Source organism: Heterodontus francisci, chromosome 35 (assembly GCF_036365525.1).
Source record: "Heterodontus francisci isolate sHetFra1 chromosome 35, sHetFra1.hap1, whole genome shotgun sequence".
NCBI lineage: Eukaryota > Metazoa > Chordata > Chondrichthyes > Heterodontiformes > Heterodontidae > Heterodontus > Heterodontus francisci.
In genome coordinates this window covers 19295527-19309779 of record NC_090405.1, presented here as the reverse complement: position 1 = coordinate 19309779, position 14253 = coordinate 19295527, and the positions used below count along the sequence as shown (strand labels likewise).

Below are 14253 nucleotides of genomic sequence, written 5' to 3'. Positions count from 1 at the left end.
GTTACTCACCAATCAGCTTCTTCCCCTGTACCATGGCGGCTGAAAAAGCAGAAAAGAAAAGAGACCAAAGAGCACCTCCTTCCCCTAGTCAGTGAAGTCCCTCACACATCAACTCACAGCTTTACACTCTGTCCAAACAGCACTTTCTAATTACTAATTATTAGAAATTACACTAACTAAAACATTAGTAACCTGACCAATTACAAGGTAGCTATTTGAGGGTTTTTAAACAAAGAGCTTTTTCCCCTATCCTGATTTCAGGTCCCACTCTGGACACTTGCTTTTGATTCCAGGACACTGAGGGCGGGGTGCTGCCGAATATCCAGGCCGTGTTGCTGCCCAAGAAAACCAGCGCTCCGGGCACCAAAACCAAGTCAATCTGCCAGGATTTTATCAAATACCCAAAGGCTCTTTTCAGATCCACCCACAGTATCTGAAAGGGCTGATTACTGTCTGAAGTCTGCTGTACCCACACCTCTGTCTATCCCTCTTCATCTAGAACAACCAGCGTCATCTTCCATTCCTTTCACCATCATGTGTTTAACTCGCTTCTCCTTATAGACAGTCAGATATCAATGTAATAATGAAATGGTCTGTGTCAGTGCTGGCCATTTCCCTGTCCTGATTTCAGACCCCACTCTGGACACTTGTTTCCCATTCCAGGACCTTCTTGTATTAATATTCAGCACCACCTGTCAGTCAGAAACTTGTCTCAATGAACTGATCCTTTCACTGAACTTCCAACTGCTGCTGTCTATTTCTAGAGGGAAAGAGCTGCTCACTGTGTAAGGATGTGAGGGGAATGTAACCCGGCTGCTGGTGAGAAGGTCCCGTCTTCTCAATCAAAAGCCTTTTATTTTACTACAGTGATTCCCAGATTCCCAGCTGGTCCGTTGAGGATTTTGTTTTCACAGAAATATCTTGTTAAATACAAATCTGATTCCAACATGTCAGTAACAGGACAGAATGGGAACCTTTAAAAGAATGAAGCAACTATTTCAGTGGCTTCTCACTGTCCCCCTGAAGCCTGTGTGAAGGGGAATTACCAATAGTCTGTAATTTATTACTTCCACACCGAGTTTGAGTTATTTTTCACGTGAAAGATTGCTGAACGGAGTCTTTTCCTGTCAGTTACGGATAAGAAGTTGACAAAAATTGGCAAAATAAAGCTGTTCATAAAATAGCGCCAGCAATTTGAGTCGGTAAAAGCAGAATTGTGTTTTAAAAGCGTTTTTTTAAAGCGTGACGGGAAAATAGATTTTTATGTACTTTTCCAGTCGATCACTTCTTTTCCACAGTGAAATTGGCAGCTTTCACGAATTCAAATATTCTGCCAGGTTGACAGGTTCAGCCAATGATTTGCTGTATTTTGTGCTTCGAGGTTCTCCGATTGGATCATTCATTTTATCTAATGGCCGTGTGGCCTAATGAATAAGGCGTTTGACTTCAGTGTATTTTATGAGGTTATCGGAAGATTGTAGGTTCGAGTTCTGCCACGGTCATTTTGACCCAAAGGGGTTATGCAGGGCTTTGGGGATCGAGTCAGGGACTGAACAGATTGGAAACCCGACATGGACTTGATGGGGCGAATGGCCTCCTCATGTGGAAAGAGATGCAGTGGTTTTTGTCGAGGTTCATCCCAAGCAGCTCTGTAACACAGGAGTCTGTGCTCTACGGGCTGTTCCCAGGGACGCACACCGAGACAAACATCAACTGCTGCTGGAGGACTATCAATTCGGTGAAAGACGCCCTTTGGTCTGCCCGAAACTTGCTGGTCTTCCAGCGCAAAGAGTTGTCCACCACCGAATGTTGCAGACTGGCACATTCCAAGGTCCAGGACTACGTGCTGAGGGACACACTAAAGCTTGGGGCAGCCGCAGCAAAGGCTCAATGGGGAAAGACCACAGTGTAAGGACCCCCACCAAGCTGAACTGAGGGGCTGGATCCATGGGAAACCCCTCGAACTGTATCGTTGATATTTTCATTTGCTGTAAATGTGAAACTGTAATTGGCATGACAATAGTGAAATGGAAGGGTTGTGAAGAACCTTATGATAGTATAGAAGGAAACTGATCTCCCTTGCAATGTTTGTATTTTTTGGTGCTGTTTGAAACTGTTTGGCAATGTAATTTTTGCAGATTTTTATGAATAAAGTATATTTTGGAAATAAAGAAAAAGTGCTGTCACTGACTTTATGAGAAGAGGGTGACCAATCAGAAGTGGGCTGGGGTTACAGCAGGTTCAAACTGCAGGAATTCCAGGTCCCTGAATGACTGAGCTGAAACTGATCAGTTTCACAAACCCTGTCAGTTTCACTGCAGGAAACACCGTCTCGGGGGAAATTACATCACAAATAATTCCATTTGACTAATTATTCAATTATAAAACAATGGGCAGATGTGAAGGTGCGATGTTACTTTTCACTGTGAGGGGAGAATCTGCCATCTGGGTAAATCAGCAACTTTATAACATCGTCTGTACATTTAGAAAAGAAACGATGAAAACTCCCCATAACCCTGGTGCGGTGGAAAGGCTCAATTCAGAGATTGGAATATAACGAGAGCACAACATAAATCATTAACTGTTATTTCCGGCATAAAACACACCCCAGCTCCCGTTCCCAGGTCACTGCTGTCCCTATGAGGCGGTGGGTGACTCTGAAAAGAGACTTTGTTTTGTGTTTGAGAGAAACGGTCGAGTTTTTTGACTGCCGAATCCACAGGGAGTGCAGCCCTGCCGTTTCAGAGCGGACACCACATGGTTACATCTTGCGCTTGACCTGCTCAGTGCAAGTGACCGCTTCACTGATGCTGCATTCTGCAGGAAAACCACAAAGATCCTCCCAGGCAGTGAAATTCATCTTCCCAGAATCTCCATACCAGATTGAAACAGAAAACATAGACAGAGAAAGTTCAAGAGAGTTACTTAGCATTAAAACCAATTAAATAAACCAATTCTGGAGAGATGATGTAGCTTTTTCAGAGAGATTGTGGGTGGCTCTTAAAAGAGCCGTTGTGTTTCGAGTGTTTTCACTACATGGTGGAGTTTTACTTGGAGTTGATGTACTTGGTCACTCACTTTGTCCCTTCTCACATTCCGAGCGCTTTGTTGGGTGGAAATGTTTCTTCAGGCAGTTTCAACAGCTCAGAGCCGACATTGAGTCAGAAACCAGAAATGGGAGTACGGGACACAGACAAGGAATTGAGGCTGAACCTTTATAAATCTCACTGGCTATAGGCCTCAGCTCGAGCATTGTGTCGAATTCCATGTTCCACACTTTAGCAGGAATGTCAAGGCCTCAGAGAGGGCACAGAGGAGATTTACTAGAATGGTATCAGAGATGCACGAATTCAGCTAATGTGGAAAGAATAGGGGTCTGGGGTGTGTGAAGCTGGGGTCCTTCTTCTTCGAGCAGAGATGTTAATGAGGTAGTTAATAGTTGTGTTCAACATTGTGAAGAGTTTTTATAAGAATAAAGAAGTTTGACTTAAATTAGACAGAGCCTTGGTGAGATCACACCTGGAGCACTGTGTACAGTTTTGGTTCCCCTTACCTAACGAAGGACATACTTGCCTTAAAGGAAGTGTAACAAAGTGTCACTCGATTGCTTCCTGGGATGAGGGAATTGTCCTATGAGAAGAGATTGAGTCGACAAGGCCGATATTCCTCGTACTCGGCCCTGTGGGACTGGGTCGGCCCGGACCTGCTGGAAGTATACGAGAGTATGCTCCTGGCCGGCAGCATGTCAGAATCCATGAGGAAAGGCATCATCACCCTCATTTACAAGCGGAAGGGGGAGAGGGCAGAAATCAGAAATTGGCGGCCCATCTCACTGCTTAATGTTGATTACAAGATTCTGTCCAAAGTCATAGCCAGTCGAGTCAAGTCTGCTCTGGAGTTGGTGATCCACCCTGACCAGACCTGTACTGTACCCGGCAGGAAGATCTCTGATAGTCTCGCGCTACTCAGGGATACGATCGCCTACATACGGGACAGGAGGGTGGACACCTGCCTCATCAGCCTGGACCAGGAGAAGGCTTTTGACAGGATATCGCACACCGACATGATGGACGTGCTTTCCAAAATGGGGTTTGGGGAGGGAATCTGCAATTGGATCCAACTGCTCGACACAAACATCAGTAGCGCAGTTTCAATCAACGGGTGGGAATCGGAAAGTTTCCCGATCAAATCTGGAGTCAGACAGGGCTGTCCTCTCTCCTCGGTCTTGTTTGTTTGCTGTATTGAACACTTTGCTGAGTCTATTAGGAAGGATGCGAGCATAAGAGGGTTGACAATCCCAGGCAGCGGAGGCACTCAGGTGAAAACCTCCCTGTACATGGATGATGTTGCCGTCTTCTGCTCGGATCCGCTGTCCGTGCGCAGACTGATGAGCATCTGCGACCAGTTCGAACTGGCCTCGGGAGCCAAAGTTAACCACGGCAAGAGCGAGGCCATGTTCTTTGGGAACTGGGCTGACCGATCCTTTGTCCCCTTCACCGTCAGGTCAGACTACCTGAAGGTGCTGGGGATATGGTTCGGAAGGGCCGGGGCGTGCACCAAAACATGGGAGGAGCGAGTAGCCAAGGTATGACAAAAGTTGGGTATGTGGGGGCAGCGATCTCTCTCCATTCTGGGTAAGAACCTGGTCATCAGGTGCGAGGTGCTCACGTTGTTGCTCTACATGGCGCAGGTCTGGCCCATACCCCACTCCTGCGCTGTGGCAGTCACCCGAGCCATTTTCTGCTTCATCTGGGGATCTAAAATGGACCGGGTCCGGAGGGACACGATGTTCAAATCTCTGGACAAGGGCGGGAAAAATGTACCCAACGTGGCCCTCATCCTGATGACCACCTTTGTGTGCGGCTGCATCAAGCTGTGTGTAGATCCCCAGGACGCAAACTCCAAGTGTCACTACGTGCTGAGGTTCTATCTGTCCCTGGTGTTGTGAAGGATGGGCTTGGCCACATTGCCGCGGAACGCTCCATGCAGTTGGACCGTGCCATACCACCTATCCTTCGTGGAGCAGTTTCTGCGGGAAAACACCTTTGACCACCGGTCCATCAGACAGTGGTCTGCATGGAATGTCCTCAAGGCCCTACGGGAAAAGGAGACGGTGGATCCTGTCGCATGGTTCCCTGAGCAGACTGTCAAAGTCATTTGGCGGAATGCCTCATCACTAGAACTTTCAAACAAGCACCAAGACGTAGATTGGCTGGTGGTGAGAAGGGCCCTCCGCCCTCCCCATCAGATCCTTCATGCACACCCGACGTCTCGCCCCCTCCGCACAGTGCCGCCGCGGTGGCTGTGTTGGGGAAGAGACGGTCGCCCACCTCCTCCTGGAATGTGTTTTCGCAAAGCAGGTGTGGAAAGAGATGCAGTGGTTTTTGTCGAGGTTCATCCCAAGCAGCTCTGGAATGCAGGAGGCTGTGCTCTACGGGCTGTTCCCAGGGACGCACACCGAGACAAACATCAACTGCTGCTGGAGGACTATCAATTCGGTGAAAGACGCCCTTTGGTCTGCCCGAAACTTGCTGGTCTTCCAGCGCAAAGAGTTGTCCACCACCGAATGTTGCAGACTGGCACATTCCAAGGTCCAGGACTACGTGCTGAGGGACGCACTAAAGCTTGGGGCAGCCGCAGCAAAGGCTCAATGGGCAAAGACCACAGTGTAAGGTCCCCCCCACCAAGCTGAACTGAGGGGCTGGATCCATGGGAAACCCCTCGAACTGTATCGTTAATATTTTCGATTGCTGTAAATGTAAAACTGTAATTGACATGACAATTGTGAAACGGAAGGGTTGTGAAGAAACTCATGACAGTACTGAAGGAAACTGATCTCCCTTGCAATGTTTGTATTTTTTGGTGCTGTTTTGAAACTGTTTGCAATGTAATTTTTACAGATTTTTATGAATAAAGTATATTTTGGAAATAAAAAAAAATATTCCTCAGAATTTCGAAGAGTGAGAGGTAATCTTACTGGCACCTAAAAATCTTAAGGGATTTAACAGGGTAAATGCTGGGAGGATGTTTCCTCTGTCTGGGGAATCTTGAACTAGGGATCCCAGTCTCAGTATAAATGGCTCAATCATTTAGGACTGAGAAGAGGAGAATTTTTTTTCACTCAAAGCATTGTGAATCTTTGGAATTCTCTACGCACAGTGGTTAGCACCGCGGCCTCACAGCTCCAGTGACCTCGGTTCTGTTCTGGGTATTGCCTGTGCGGAGTTTGCAAGTTCTCTCTGTGACCGCGTGGGTTTCCGCCGGGTGCTCCAGTTTCCTCCCACAGCCAAAGACTTGCAGGTTGATAGGTAAATTGGCCATTGTAAATAGCCCCTAGTGTAGATAGGTGGTAGGAGAATGGTGGGAATGTGGTAGGGAATATGGGATGAATGGAGGATTAGTATAAATGGGTGATTGTTGGTCGGCACAGACTCGGTGGGCCGAAGGGCCTGTTTCAGTGCTGTATCTCTCTGTGACTGTAGAGATGTGGATGCTCAATCATTGGGTATATCCAAGAGAGAGATCGATAGGTTTTTGGATACTAAGGGAATCAAGGGATCTGTGCTAGTGTGGTAAGATGGAGTTGATGTAGGAGATCAGCTGTGATCTTATTAAATGGCAGAGCTATTTCGATGGGCCGAATGGCCTACGCCTATTTTTTATGTAAAGTTCCATTCCTCTCAGGGAATATTTTATTTTCAAAAAGAGAAATACTGCACACTGGAAATCTGAATAATAACAGAAGATTCTGGAAACACTCAGCAGTTCCAGCAGTATCTGTGGAGAGAGGAAGGTAGGAGCAATGTTTCAGGTCTATAGAAGGGTCACAGAACTGGACCATTAACCCGAGCTTCTCTTCTCCACAGTTGTTTCCGGACTGGCTGAGTGTTTTCAGTATTTTAGGCTTTTTCTTTCTGTATTTCATCCTTTTCCCATTTGACTATTTGCTGTGAAACTTTCAGCGTTGTGCTCAGTTCTTTGTGTCGTTGTGTTTTCTTTATTTGAAGTAATGTAAATAGTATCCTGAAATGAATTTGCCAAATGGTTGGGCAAATTGTTACAACCAGTTTTTGAGCAAGTTCTCCACATACACAGTGAAGGATTCCTTCATATTTGTGAAGACCATACAGGACTTGCATATCGATAGCAATGCCGTGTCCATGTGTTCATTTGACATTGCTAGCCTATTCACCAATGTACCACTTCAGGAAGCCATAGATATTTGCACTGTAGTGCTACATCATGGTGATCTAGACCCGTCACCATTGTGTGAAACAGTATTCATTGAACTTATGAACTCGGCAACTTGCACAGTTGAGTTCAGTTTTATTGACACCATGTATCGCTGGTGTTGCCATGGGATCCCCTCTAGGCCCAGCTCTCACAAACACCTTTGTTGGATTCCATGACAAACCTGTTTTTAAGGGAATGACACCTAACCTCCGACCTCTTGCATATTTCCAATATGTAGATGATACGTTTGCTATATTTGAATCCGCAGCTGCATGAAATAATTTCCTTGCACGTCTTCATGGGCTCCATCCTGCACTCTAATTCACCTTTGGAATGGAGCAGTCAAATGAGCTCCCTTTCCTTGATGTACTAGTTGAGAAATCTGCTAAGGGGTTTTCTACCACGGTCTACCGCAAACCTACCTTCACTGGTCAATACACGCGTTGGGATTATTACAGTTCCATGAGCTATAAGATTGGCCTTATCGGCAACCAATCACTGACCGACATTGGCTCCTGGTCCAGCAACAACTCAACCTCAAAATCCTCAGACCTGCTGGGTGGTTCCAGCATTTCTTGTTTTTATTTCAAAATACTCATCCTTGTTTCTAAATCCTTATGTGTTCTCACCTGTCCCAACCTCCTTCCTCCCTCCGTAACCACCTCCCTCCCTCCCTCCGTAACCACCTCCCTCCCTCCGTAACCACCTCCCTCCCTCCCTCCGTAACCACGGAGTCTTATCGAAAACCTCATAAATAGGGCTGAGCCATTTGCTCACCATGCAAGCTTGATGCTGAAATAGGGCGAATCAAAGACATCCTGCATTACAATGGCTACACTGATCAGATCATTTCTGTATATCGCACAAACTTATAAACGGGCTGAAGGACGTCATTTTGAGCCCTGAAAAGTGCCCAGTCTCCCTCAAATTACCCTGGAAAGGTAATATATCCCCAATATTTGAGTAACAGGTGAAGCTCGCTGTTTCCTGCTGTTACTATGCAGGAGCAACAAGTGTGGTGTTCACCACTAACAGGATGCTGCTGTCAAGCAAAAGAGACGTCCTGCCTATCACACAAATAAGTAACGTGATATATGAATTTTAATACCAGTGTGATGCTAGGTTTCTAGACCGTACATCCCAAAACTGGCGGATTGTATCAAATAACATGTCCCTTCCGCTGTTCGCAATGGGCCCTACCCAACCAACCCGTGCTTGCAAAACTCAAAACACAGTATCCAACATGAGATGTGATTCCACAATAGGACAACATTTGCTAAATAATTCTCAGTGTGCTAAGAATTACGTTGACAACCGATTTAAGACTGTCAGTAGGGCTCGCAGTGTGGTGCACTGGTGTGCACTGTAAGCTACATGTATTAATACACAGGGCCTTGTTCTTTGCAGACAGAAAGAACATGCACACATATTGTGCCAGTTTCAGCTAAACAAAATAAGTGACAGCCATTCACTGGCTCATTCCACAGGGCAATGCCTTGACCAATCAGAGTCAAGCTGCCTGGTTTAAATTTCAAACAAAGCTGGGCAGTTATCTGTCAGTTACCATAAACTGGTGCATTCTGAATGGCAATGCCTCGACCAATCAGAGTTCACTTGCCAACCAATCAGCACTCTCTTCTCATACAGAAGAAAGTTGTTGTTTTCCCTTAAATTGGTATTCTTGCGGATTGCCCTGCTGAGTGCAAGACGAAAACAACTGGCTACCAAAGTTTGGACAACATGTCACTATTTTCACGAAATGATTAATTTTATTTTCAATATAAAAATATAAAGCAATATGAGTGTAACATTTACAGACAAATTCTATTACTTCACATTGCCTGATTCTTTCACACTGACAGACTATGTGAACTACTGTCCCGATTTTGCAGTTCTCACTTCCAGTTAGCAAATGTCAGCAATCTGTGATACAGTGCAGTTTACAGACCAGACCGTCAATCACAACATGCAATAATTGTTCAGCTTATGTTGGACTGGTGGGATTTAGAAATACTAGGAATTGAGATGAGCTGTTATTGTATTTAATTATTTGTTTCATGGGATGTGGACGTCGCCAGCCAGGCCAGCATTTATAGTCCATCCCTAATTGCCCATGAGAAGGTGGTGGTGAGCTTCCTTCTTGAACCACTGCAGTCCATGTGGGGTAGGTACACCCACAGTGCTATTAGGAAGGGAGTTCCAGGATTTTGACCCAGCGACAGTGAAGGAATGGCGATATAGTTCCAAGTCAGGATGATGTGTAGCTTGGAGGAGAACTTTCAGGTGGTGGTGTTCCCATGCATCTGCTGCCCTTGTCCTTCTAGGCAATAGAGGATGCAGGTTTGGAAGGTGCTGCCTGAGTAGCCTTGGTGCATTGTTGCAGTGCATCTTGTCGATGGTACACACTGCTGCCACTGTACGTCAGTGGTGAAGGGAGTGAATGTTGTGGACGGGGTGCCAATCAAGCGTGTTGCTTTGTCCTGGATGGTGTCGAGCTTTTTGAATGTTGTTGGAGCTGCACCCATCCGGGCAAGTGGATAGTATTCCATCACACTCCAGACTTGTGCCTTGTAAATGGTGGACAGGCTTGGGGAGTCAGGAGGTGAGTTACTCACCGCATGCTTCCTACCCTCTGACCAGCTCATGTAGTCACACTATTTATAAGGCTATTCCAGTTCAGTTTCTGGTCAATGGGAACCCCCCAGGAAGTTGATAGTGGGGGATTCAGCGATCGTAATGCCGTTGAATGTCAATGGGAGATCGTTAGATTCTCTCTTGTTCGAGATGGTCATTGCCTGGCACTTGTGTGGCGCGAATGTTACTTGCCACTTATCAGCCCAAGCCTGGATATTGTCCAGGTCTTGCTGCATTTCTACATGGACTGCTTCAGTATCTGAGGAGTCGCGAATGGTGCTAAATGTTGCAATCATCAGTGAACATCCCCATTTCTGACCTTATGATTGAAGGAAGGTCACTGATGAAGTAGTGAAGAAGGTTGGGCCGAGGATACTACCCTGAGGAACTCCAGCAGTAATGTCCTGGAGCTGAGATGATTGACCTCCAACAATCACAACCATTTTCTTTTGTGCTAGGTGCAATTCCAACCAGTGGAGAGTTTTCCTCTTGATTCCCATTGACTCCAGTTTTACTCTGGCTCCTTGATGCCATACTCAATCAAATGCTACCTTGATGTCAAGGGCAGACACTCTCACCTCACCTCTTGAGTTCAGCTCTTTTGTCCTTGTTTGAACCAAGGCTGTAATGAGGTCAGGAGCTGAATGGCCCTGGCGGAACCCAACTGAGCATCACTGAACAGGTTATTGCAAAGCAAGTGCCCCGTCGCTGACATCTTCCATCGCTATACTGATGATTGGGAGTAGACTGATGAGGCAGCAATTGGCTGGGTTGGATTTGTCCCGCTATTTGTGTACAGGACATACCTGGGCAATTTTCCACATTGCCGGGTAGATGCCAGTGTTGTAGCTGTACTGGAACAGCTTGGCTCGGGGCGCGCCAAGTTCTGGAGCACAGGTCTTCAGTACTATTGCCGGAATATTGTCAGGGCCTGTAGCCTTTGCTGTATCCAGAGCCTTCGGTCGTTTCTTGATATCACGTTGAGTGAATCGAATTGGCTGAAGACTGGCATCTGTGATGCTGGGGACTTCAGAAGGAGGCCGAGATGGATCATCAACCCGGCACTTCTGGCTGCAGATTGTTTCAAATTCTTCATCCTTGTCTTTTGCACTGATGTGCTGGGCTCCCCCATCATTGAGGATGGGGATATTTGTGGAGCCACCTCCTCCTGTTGGTTGTTTAATTGTCCACCACCATTCATCATTGGATGTGTCAGGGTGTAGATCTGATCCGTTAGTTGTGGGATCACTTAGCCCTGTCTATTACATGCTGCTTCTGCTGTTTGGCATGAAAGTTGTCCTGGGCTGTAGCTTCATCAGGCTGACGCCTCATTTCAAGGTATGCCTGGTGCTGCTCCTGGCATGCCCTCCTGCACTCTTCATTGAATTAGGGTTGATCCCCAGCTTGTTGGTAATGTTAGAGTGGGGGAATATGCCGGGCCATGAGTTTACAGAATGTGGTTGACTACAATTCTGCTGCTGGTAATGGTCCACAGCACCTCATGGATGCCCAGTTATACATTGCTAGATCTGTTCAAAATCTATCCCATTTAGCACAGTGGTAGTGGCACACAACACGATAGAGGGTATCCTCAATGTGAAGACGGGACATCATCTCCACAAGGACTGTGCAGTGGTCACTCCTACCAATACTGTCATGGACTGATGCATCTGCGGCAGGCAGATTGGTGAGGATGAGGTCAAGTATGTTTTTCCCTCTTGTTAGTTCCCTCACCACATACTGCAGACCCAATCGAGCAGCTATCTCCGTTAGGACTCGGCCAGCATGGTCAGTAGTGGTGCTACCGAGCCACTCATGGTGATGGACATTGAAATCCCTCAGCCAGACTACATTCTGTGCCGTTGCCACCCTCAGTGCTCCCTCCAAGTGGTGTTCATCAGTCTCTCGCTGTCTCTTGCTGGTTTGCTCAGTGACTTTGTCTGTTCATTTCTGGGTCCTGATAATCTCTTCCTGGTTTTCTGTGTGTCTTTCTCTGTCTGCCTCATTGTCGGTGCTGTTACTCAGTGTCCTTGTGTCATTGTGCAGTGAGGGTGATTCCGTCAGCACGTGTGTTGCTGAGTCCGGGATTCTTGAGAAATCCGACTACAATCCTATTTTGATAAAAACATTGGGGAAATGAACATATTTAACTAACAGGCAGCTAAAATCCAAAATAGCAGTTAGCAGAGTGGCGCAGCGGAAGCGTGCTGGGCCCATAACCCAGAGGTCGATGGATCGAAACCATTCTCTGCTATTTATGTTTGGTAATAACACAAACAGTTCACTTTCAAAACATCAGGTATTACCCCATAATAACAAGATGCTTCCAAAGGCACTCTGTTGCATTCAGCTTCTTCCTTCGAGTGAACACATCAATCATCAACAAATTGCTTTTGCTCACACGAACACAAGCTGCAAACACGGACCAGCCGAGTCGCTCCCTCTTTGTCAACCCCTTCCTGCAGAGCCACCTCTCCACCACCAGATGGTGATGTTGGCCACAATAAAACCAGGACAAATGGTCACAGTGAGGAGACGGTCAGTAACAGAAAATAAAACAATAACAGGGAAAACCTTTACACAACAACAGGGTACATCTTTACACAACAGAAAACATATTTACACACCAGGAAATACCTTTGGACAACAGGGAGAATACAATCATGCAAATGCCTTGTGTCTCCATCTCAGTCTCGTTGTCTCTCTCTCTGTCCCTCACTTTAGCTTCCTCACAGTCTATTCTTGGTTTTCTGTGTGTTTTTCTCTCTGTCCCGTTGTCAATGGTGTTACTCAGCGTCCTTGTAACATTGTGTAGCCAGGCTGAGCCTCCCAACACCTGTGTTGCTGTAATAAAGACAGAAAATGCTGGAAATGCTCAGTTGGTCTGGCAGCATCTGTGCAGAGAGAAACAGTTAACAGTTCAGATCTGTTTCCTTAGCTCACATTAACTTTGTTTCTTTCTCCACAGATGCTGCCAAACCTGCTGAGCACTTCAAGGATTTTCTGTTTATATTTCAGATTTCCAGCATCCGCAGTATTTTGCTTTTGTACGTGTGTTGCTATGTCTGGGACTGTTTGAGTGCAATGCTATTGCTTTATAAACAGCGTTGAAACAAACATTTATCTAGTTAACACACAGCACTAATACACAGCTGGATATAAACAGCAGCCTGCAGCAGAGGGCGCAGTGGAAGTTTATTAACACAAATAATTCACCAGCACTATATTTACTGCTATCCACAATCACACCACGCTTCATCTTAACACGTTTTACTCTTTATTTACATCAACTTCTTGCTTCCAATAAACACTTCAATTTGGAACACAGCTTCCAAATCACCTTGATTCACAAACCCGAACACAAACTGCAAATGCTGCAAACACACACCAGCCCAGACTTTTCCCTTTCTGTTAACCCATTCCTGCATCACTGCCTCTCCACCAACAGTTGTTGCTCGAATCATACAATCATAGAATGGCTAAAGCACAGAAGGAGGCCATTCGGCCTGACGAACCCATGCTGGCTCTCTGCTAAAGCAACTCACCTCGTCTCACTCCCCAGTCAGTTCAATTTCGGTGGTGGGAAAACTTCTCGAAAGAATAATTCGGGACAAAATTAATAGTCCCATGGACAAATGTGGGTTAATTCAGGGAAGACAGCATGGATTTCTTAAGGGAAAGTCATGTTTAACTGTCCTGCTGGAGTTTTTTGATGAGGTAACAGAGAGAGATGATGAGGGCAATGCTGTTGATGTGGTGTACATGGACTTTCAAAAGGTCTGGCAGCATCTGAATGGTCACTGACCTGAAACATTAACTCTGTTTCTCTCTCTACAGATGCTGCCAGACCTGCTGAGTATTTCCAGCACTTTTTGTTTATATTTCAGATTTCGAGCATCTGCAGTATTTTGCTTTTATTGACTTTCAAAAGGAGTTTGATACAGTGCAACACAACAGACTTGTGAGCAAAGTTATAACTCATGGAATAAAAGGGACAGTAGTAACATGGATATGGAATTGGCTGATTGACAGGAAACAAAGAGTAGTGATCAATGGATGTTCTTCGGGCTGGAGGAAGGTTTGTTGTGGAGTTCCCCAGGAGTCAGTGTTGGGACCCTTGCCTTTCCTGATATATATTAATGACCTAGACCTTGGTGTACAGGGCAGAATTTCAAAGTTTATGGATGATACGAAAATTGGAAGCATTGTGAACTGTAAGGATGATAGTGCAGAACTTCAAAAGGACATAGACAAGTTGGCGGAATGGGAGGACAGATGACAGGTGAAGTTCAATGCTGAGAAATGTGAATTGATTCATTTCGGTAGGAAGAACATGGAGTGACAATATAGAATAAAGGGTACAATTCTAAAGGGGGTGCAGGAGCA

General features: G+C 45.9%; 1 non-coding gene across 1 annotated transcript; it reads left to right on the top strand.

Moving 5' to 3' along the window:
- The first annotated feature begins 12049 nt into the window (after positions 1-12049).
- trnam-cau (transfer RNA methionine (anticodon CAU)) lies at positions 12050-12121 on the top strand. Its single transcript has one exon. It is a non-coding gene; the product is annotated as a tRNA-Met (tRNA).
- Positions 12122-14253: the final 2132 nt, after the last annotated feature.